The sequence below is a fragment of the Equus quagga genome, chromosome 16 (assembly GCF_021613505.1).
Source record: "Equus quagga isolate Etosha38 chromosome 16, UCLA_HA_Equagga_1.0, whole genome shotgun sequence".
NCBI classification, from domain to species: Eukaryota; Metazoa; Chordata; class Mammalia; order Perissodactyla; family Equidae; genus Equus; species Equus quagga.
The window spans coordinates 60126152-60134806 of record NC_060282.1 but is presented as its reverse complement, the minus strand read 5'-3'; the positions used below and the strand labels follow the sequence as shown (position 1 = coordinate 60134806).

The 8655-nt window shown below is 44.9% G+C and overlaps 1 long non-coding RNA gene across 1 annotated transcript; it reads right to left on the bottom strand.

The window, feature by feature from the left end:
* Positions 1-962: 962 nt before the first annotated feature.
* LOC124228071 (uncharacterized) lies at positions 963-8120 on the bottom strand. The gene is made up of 3 exons (XR_006885629.1): positions 7554-8120; positions 6962-7100; positions 963-1532 (listed from the first exon to the last, which is right to left on the bottom strand). It is a non-coding gene; the product is annotated as an uncharacterized LOC124228071 (long non-coding RNA).
* Positions 8121-8655: the final 535 nt, after the last annotated feature.

The window sequence follows — 8655 nt, the reverse complement described above, 5'->3', positions numbered from 1 at the left end:
CTTGCTTATCTCCTCCTATCCTTCATTTTTCCTCCTCTTGTCCAGCCTTTTTGAACCCTATGCTCCAGCCAGGCCAAGCAGCTTACAATTCTCCCATCATGCATCACTTTTAGATGCCTCTGTGCTTTGCCTCCACAGGCCCCAATCTCCAGGATGCTGTTCTCAGGCCCCACCTTCCAGCTAAAAAGCACCTTCTCCTGCGCCTCAGCTTAACCTCTTCTAGAAAACGTTTACTAACACACATTCCCAATCCCCCCAACACTCACCAGGGAATGGGCCGCTCTCTCTTGCTTCCTTACTTTCCTGTGTTGATGATTATTATGGAAAATATAACACTAAATGCAGTAGTTTATTTATAGGTCTGTATTCCTGTACTATACTATGGGGGCGGGAGCAAAACCTTTGTCTTATTTATGTAGCATGGTTTTAAGATCCCTGGCTCGAACTGTGTGACCCTTGGGCACGATATTTAATCTCTTTTAGGTCTGTTTGTCTTCCATACAATGGGAATAATAATAGTCTCTATGTCATAGAGAAGTTATGAGGAATAAATGAAATAATGCATGTGAAATGCTTAGAGAAGGCCTGATACACAATCAACAATAAAGCGTCTGAGGAAAGGAAGTACAGAACTAGCAACAATTGTTCAGTGGTTCAAGTCTGAACACTTAAGGTCAAGAGTTGACAAGAAGAATGAGGAACCTAATCCCAGATGTTTATTTAGAAAGACATATGAAGAAGTTGAGTGATTGGAAGAAAGAACAACATAGGAGAGCTTCTTTTGGTGTGTGAACCATAATGTAGTCAAAATACTTCCAGGGCCTCCCCAAGTTTCAAGTTTCTGCCATAAACTCCTCCACTCCCTCCAGAACCAGCCTGATTGCGCTGCAGAGGTCCTTACAACTGAAACATCTTAGGCATCTTAGGAAACAAACACAAAAACTCAATGAAACCCATGAGAGTCTTACTGCAACAGGCTTTAATAACAAACCGGTGGAGGATCTTCATGCCTTTAAGAATAGAAAATGGTCCTGCTTTAGACTTTGAGAAACTTTTGAGTTTAAGTTTTCTATGCTGACGCACTTATATCAAAATTTTAACAAACTAGCCTGACTCCTGGAATTGAAATCAGTAAGTAACCCTTTCTCCAAGTCAGTCTGGCTTTGTGGGGAATTCTTATTTTACATGCGCAGATGCTGGCTATTTTCAAGGTATGGAGCTGGCTTGTGCAGTGGAGACAAAACATTATGTGACACATACATATAGTTTCTTATAAGGCAAAACTCACTGCAGTAAACACTGCCAGAGTCCCCCTGGTGACTGTACCCAATTTCCATGCAGTTCCCATTAAAGTTGATTCCACACCCAGCCCCAGGCGTGGCGTTGGTGACCCAGGCCTAAGCCATCAGCGTGTCTCATTTCCCTTTCCATTGACGTTCATGTATCATTCGTGACCTAGTCGGAGCCAATGAGATGCAATGACATTTTCGCTGCATCTTCTGGGAAAGAGACTCTCACTCATAACCTTTGACCTAAAACATAAGAGAATGAATGGGTTAGCAGGGACCTTTCTGGGACCCATAAAACTCAAGGCCAAAGTCAACATAAGGGAAAGTAGAACAAAGACATGAAGATTCAAAAATAAGCAGGTGCTACTGATATGCTTAAGCCCTGAATAGAGTTGTGCCTGAAGCTAGCCCTCCTCTTTTCAGCTTCTGAGTCAATAAATTCCCTTTTTTGACTAAGCCAGTTTGGGTCAGGTTTTTCTGTAACTGCAACTAAATAATCCCAACTGGCATTCATCAAAGTCACTCTTCCCAAACAGGAGCTCCACACTCTGATTCTGTAAAAAAGATAACTGGTTTCTCTAGAGAACTCACATGTGAATGAATCAGGGCATATTCAAGAGGGTAAGTATCTGGGTAAGAAAATCTCTCCTTTGGGGATGCCTGTGGTTCACATTTCTGTGTGGGCCAGGAAACTCCTATAAATTTCACCTGTTGACACATTTTCTTTGCAAGCGTTTTGCTACTTCAGGGGGAGGAGCCGGAAACAGAGGTGCAGAAGGGAAGGCGTGAGGCAAAATATAAACGATTGTGCAGGAAGCAATATAGCTGATGGCCTTTTAGCAAAGGGCTGGCATGTGGGTACGTGCGGTGTGAATGCACGGTGGAGGAACTAATCAGGCAACGTTATCAGATCTGGAACGGCAAGAAAAAGAAAAATCTCTTTCTTTTTCCTCTGGTTTGATATGTCTGAAAGTATCCAACCAGAAACCTTGACTTCGGATTGTGCTAAAGTGGGGACCTGGGATCTGGGTTGTTTTCCAGAGACCAAGTGTCACTTCATTTTCAGAATGAAGCTGGATTTTTGTTCTATAAAAACAAGGCAAGTTCTGGATTGAGAACAATAGTCAAACACACTGATACTTGAATACAAAGAAGTATGGAGTTTCACAAGTTCTTCTGAGGAATAGAGACTCGTCTCAAGCCTGGAGCTGAGGAGGCTGTGGGAGCAGAACCAGAGTCTGTGAGGTTATGTCTTCCGTGAAAAGTAACAGCCCAAAGCATTGCTCTTAATAATCTAAGTCCAAAACTGCTCCCGTGGAAGGTAGCAGAGCCTGAAGAAATGAGCTTGGACTTCAGTAGCAGGACTGGTTTCAAAGCTTGCTACCATCCCTAACTGGCTCTGTGGCCTCAGACCAACGAGCTATCCTCTCTGAATCTGTTTCCGTATCTGTAAACATCATTTAGTTTCTTGAGAGAAGTAATTCAGCTGAGTTACATCAAGAGCCCATGACCCATAATAAGAACTCAAATAAATGGCAACAGCATGATTTCTCTTACCCTGGGGAGACATACTGAATACAAATTGTGTGATATCTATCTGATGAAATACTACTCACCAATAAAAAATAATGAACTCTTGAAATACACAAACAGCATGGGTGAATCTCAAAATAATTACACTGAATGAAAGAAGCCAGACCAAAAAAGACTAAATACTGTATGATTCCATTTATGTAAAATTCTGGAAAATGCAAACTAATATATTGTAACAGAAAGCAGTTCAACAGTTGCCTGGGGGAGAGGAGATAAGGCAGAGAGGGACAGAGATGGGAGGAATTACAAAGGGACACAAGGAAAGTTTTTGGAGGGATGGATATATTTTCTATCTCGATTGTGGCTATGCTTTCATGAGTGTAGAATGATGTCAAAATTAGTAACTTGAACACTTTTAGAATGTGTGGTTTATTGTATATCAATTCTACCTCAATCTAAAAAGTCTATGCCTTTTACTTTTATGGATAAAGAGAGAACAGAATTTGGTGGTAGATCAGAAACATCTTCATATATAGTTTCTTTTTGTTACTTTGCAGTCAAGTTCTGGGAGATTCTGACCCGGAGGAAGGGAGATGTTGGAAGGAAGCTTCTTGTTGAGGAACAAGACTTAGGAGAACAATCTACAGCTCTAGCCCCAGCTTCGGGCTCCAGTGCTTCTCAAGCACCAGTCAAACTTCCATCTCTGGTCTTGATTCCTCATAGCGTACACTTCCCATCCTGTACAATCCCATTAAAATCCCCCACCCACTATCAATCCATAGCGCCAACCGCCAGTGACTTTGCACACCAGCCTCAGACCCGCTGCCAGACCACAGCTTTCATTTAAGCCCTGCTGGCACCGGGCCTCACTTCACTTCAACCCACTGAACAAGGTTCCTGTTAGGCCAATGCTGACCTGGCCCTCTGGGCCACTTTGCTTTCCCTGAGATTTTCAGCAGAGTGAGAAAAGTTACTTTATGTGCATCCCGTTGAAACTTGATTAAAACCTTTCCCCAAAATTTTAGTTTGCATCAATGGAACTTTTTCTCCCAAAACTCCTTCAAAAGATGTTTTCAAGTCTAAGCCCTTTGCAGCATCCATGCGCCTTCCCAGCAGCACTGCACATTCATTTTGGTGACGCTTCGGAATCTTCCTAGGTGAAAGGCTGAAATATATAAAGACATCATAAACGAATTCTAGAGGGCTTGGGCAGGATTTTTCTAAGAATTTTATCCATCCACTTCAAGCAATTTCTTCTGTTGATCTTTAGGATTACTCCTGAAACAGCCAAGGCTTCTGCTGGTTTATCCCAGAATGTCATCCTTGTTGGTGTATAGTTGTGCAGTATCGCCAGTGCAAAGGTTTTTTTCTCTGACTGGCTCAAAGTGGCATACCAGAACTAAGTAAGAAATAAGCCTATATAAGAATGAGAAGATTTAAGGATTATAATTGATTCTCATAAACTGACTTTGGGAGAGCTGGGGAAAGTGATTTTCATCTTCCTCTAACATGGACTCAGGCATGGCCTGAGAAACACTGGGTACCACCCACCCTCCATTTAGAGCCGAGATTTTTCTTGGGTTTTTGTGCATGCGTGTGTGTGTGTGTGTGCACGTGCATGCATTTGTGGGTGTGAAGTACACTAGGTTTAGCCGGGCCCGATCAATGGAAATTGAGCTAACTGGAGTAGATAGCTGCTAATAAATCAAGGAAGTATGAGAGAGAAGAGATGGAGCCAGAAAATGTCAGAGGTTGACTAAGTTGAATTACATTTAGGAACAGTGAAATGGGGGCTGTCCTGTTGACTGAAGGCCCTACCTCTTGGGTTCTTGCAGCAGAATTAGCAAAAACAAACCGCAGAAAAGCCTTTCTTCAGCCGGAATTCTTAGTAGGCAGTCATGTGGCGGTAATTGCGTCTTTGTCTGCCTCTGACTCCCTCCTCGCCTTCAGACCCTCTGGTTTCTGTCTGAATGGAAAGAACTCTTGCTGCAGTGGGATCTTCGTGAAGTCGGCCAGGCAGGGGAGGAGAGGTAGCCCCACTCCCGGAGGCATCACCGCTCTGACGAGGGCCCTGGTGCTCACCTTCCTCCAAGTGGAGAAAGGCCGGAAGGAAGCTGGTAGTGATGGATCGTCCAGCCGATGCCAGGCCCTGTGCTGGGTGATTTTTCATTCAATATCCTACTTAACCCTTACAATGTCCCACAAGATGAAATTATTAACCCCATTTTCACAGAATATGGGGCCAAGAAGAATAATTTACAGAATAATTTAACCTCAGGAAGGCTAAATAAGTTGCCCACACTTCACAGCTACTATGTGGGGGGGCTGGAGATTTACTTTCGAATCTGCCTGAGGGTGGGAGGTGACTCAACAGTGGGGGGTTGGGTAGCAGGGACCTGTACAAGGTTCAATATCCTGAATTGTGAGAGTCAGGTACTCGGTGATAAATGATATCCAGGTCTTGCAGAAAGAGCAAGATCTCGATCCTGTCTGCCTCAGACCACTAGGATATTTTAGTGTGGAGCCTATCATTTTCAGATGATTTATAAGAAACAAGGTCAAGTCAACTTCTTTTCCTATTGACTCTTTCCTTTTTTAAGTCTTTTTGAGATGTTATGGTAGACCAAGATTTAAAGATGTTTAATTCCAGTCCAGAAGCCAATGAGATGAAAATAGAAAAGCAAAACTGAGTAGCAAATAAAGGAAATTAATTTAATAACAGAATTTACTCAGTCTCTGGGGGCCTGCCCCAATGAGCATCCCCAGTACCTTCGGAGCGAGAGCCTGGCCACTGCTGGAGTCAAAAGTTCTTGACTCCGACCACAGAAGGCAGAAATTGTTACATGTTCACCCAAACACCGGCACACAGCTATAATACGTGTCCAAGTCCTTGCAGGGGTGTGTGGCCATGGTCCGCCATCAGTCCTGCTCTGGTCAGTAGAAAATAAGCGGAATTGATGCGCACCAATTCCAGGCCTGGATCATAAACCCACGTGCAGTCTGTCATGGACTGTTCTCTTCCCACCTGGCTGTAATGAGTCAACTCTTGGGACTATGTTGGAGCCACATGTTGAACTTGATGGAGCCAGAAGACGAAAGGAGCCCTTGGGTCACATCGTGGAGGAGAGCTACTCAACTAGAAGTGTCAGCTTTGCCTGTTACGTGATCAAGATATAAACTTTCAGTACGTAAGGCTGCCAGGACGTAGGCATTTTTCTGTTACAGCAGCTAGCGCTCCCTTAACCAACACACAAGAGGCTGGGTTCTGCTCATCTCCCCAGAGATCATGATGTGAGCCTCAAAGCACCAGAGCTCGGAGAATGAAACTACTCTTCCAGAAAGAAAGGCCTATCTGGTTCTGAGCCTCCAGGATTTTTTTCTCTTGCAATTTGTGTCCCACCTACAGGATGTATGGAAAGAATTTGGAAAACATTTTCTTTCTGTGACTTAGGAAGCAGAATTCAGTTGTGGCACCAAGAATATACCTTATTGAAGGGTAAAGTCATAAAGTAAAACATTCCTTTTTAGACCATCGTAGAAAAGACCAAAGTAAATTAGCGAAAGGGGTGAAGGATAGGGTTTTTACATAGTTTTATTGCAGTAAATAAATAGGAGGCTAAAGGACAGCCGCCCACCAGAAACCCTTGCAGACTTGTTTTGTGAACACAGAAGATTTATGCGTACCTGGAATCAGTTGTTTGGGTGCAATGTGACATTTTAAAGTGCTGGAGGGTGTTTAAAACAGTTTTCCTCTTAAACACTTTAAATTCACCCTTCCTACAAAAGTGTTCAGTCTAGTAATGTACACAATACACAATTATCTGAGCAACAAGTAAATTTCATTTCAGCTTCTGTCAAATGCTACAAATTCCAAATGTGTGGCACTGCATTTAATAAGGTTGATTTAATTCGTATCCTTCATATTCCATGATGGAGGAAAGTGTGTGATTGGAAGAAGTCTTAACTATAGTTAGATGATGAAATGGCTGGTGTGAAAGGTGGGTCTTCTCCAGGAACATGAGAAATCCCAAAATAGAAGCAAGCAATGTGGTAATGATTTTAGATGGAAGGAATTTATACCAAGACCTTTTGTGCATAGATATTACGGGGCTCTCTGAAGTCTTGACTGGTTTACGTACCGTAGGTAACCAGGGGTTATCACTGGAGCATAATTCACCTTTGTCGGGGTGCAGGGTGAGAAGATCAGAGCTGTTCCCAAGGCTGACTCATGTGTCTGCCCAGGTAGAGGAGAGTGACGAGATGAGCTGAAAAATCCATCTGTGCACAGACCCAGAAGAACCATGAAAACAAATTGCTTCCCCTTTCAACACACTGAGAAGCCCCCCAAAGGTGACATCCTGGATCTTCAGAGTTGCGAGCTAGCCTGAGTGGGTCTGTGCTCTGCTCCAGGTGTCTTTAACACACTGCAATTTGTGTGTGGCTGGCCCTTTAAAAACAGCTCCAGGCCAAAGAAACCTCATCCAGCAGAATTGTCGGTTTGTTTTAGCAACTGCTTCCCTGCCCTGGTCTCCCATTACTTCATCTGCATTCCCTAGATGCTGACCTTGTCCCCCTGTAAGCCCACAGCAGTAGTTCCCCTCACCCCCTGTGGCTTCCATAATCTCCCAGGGAACTCCCAGTACTGAGCCCTGGTCGCCCGGCAGGATGCCACCTCTTAGGTCACAGCTGGAACCTGATGCCCTCACCCAGCTCCTCTGGTCGCAACCTTACCTGCCCCAGATTTCAGGCCTGCGTCAGAGGCTGCGACAGGAGGAGGTAGGGAGGTGACCCTGTTTGGTTGTGCCCCGGCTGGCCTCCTCCACGCAATTCCAGGCAGCTAAGAATAGTGTTGAAGCCAGGGGTTGCTTAATAAGGTTTCATTTAGAGGGCTGCCCTGCAAGGACTGCCAGCGTCTTTGAGCAGTGGCTCAAAGCCCTCTCTGGTCAGTCTTTGTGTGGCCAGTGAGTCAGCAACACGCCCTTCCGCACACTTGCTCCCACTGTTGAGTAGTGGACTCCAGAGAACTCTCCTTGGATTCTTAGTTAGAGCACTTTTGGATGCAAGAGACAGAGGCTGATTCAACTAGCTTAAAAATAGCGAGTTTATTGGCTGGGAAATGAAATTTAGCCAAAGGGAGTAGCAGGCTTTGGGCAGAGCTGGATCCAGAACTGGTTCAAATGCTATTTTCAGGGATCTCTCTCTCTATCTTAGAAAGAGTGAGTCCACCTGACAGGCAGGATGTCTGCGAGAGGCCATGACTTACATCCCAACACTTAGCAGCTCCAGGGGAAGGAGCCAGGCCACCCTGGCAGCTCCAGGAGAAAACGTCCCGAGAAAATTTACTCGGCCCAGTGTGGGCCACATGCTCATCTCTAAACCAATCACTGTGGCCAGGGGAAAAGGTCACATGATTGGCCAGGCCTGGGCCCATGATCCTGCCCCTGTGGCTAAGGCAGGGGCCAGGAGACACGATCAAAGCACATCGAGGGTTGTCTCTGCAGAAGATGGGGCCCGGCAGTGGCCTCCACCTGGCTAAGACCAATGGTCATTTTTAGCCCTCATCTCGACACAGATAACCACTCTTTCCTCCCCTCAAACGCTGCGTCTACTTCCAGCACACCGCATTCTCCTGGTTTTCCTCTTGCCTGGGCCTTTCTTTCCCAGACTGTTTTTCTGGTCTTCCTCATCTCCCTGGCCTCCTCATGCTGGAGGTCTCAAAGCTCAGGCCTTGACTTCTCTCTCTGTCTTTTGTCTGCACTTCGTTGCTAATCTCATTCTGTCTTATGACCTTAACGGCTGTCTATTTACCGTGGGCACCAAATGCGTATCTGAC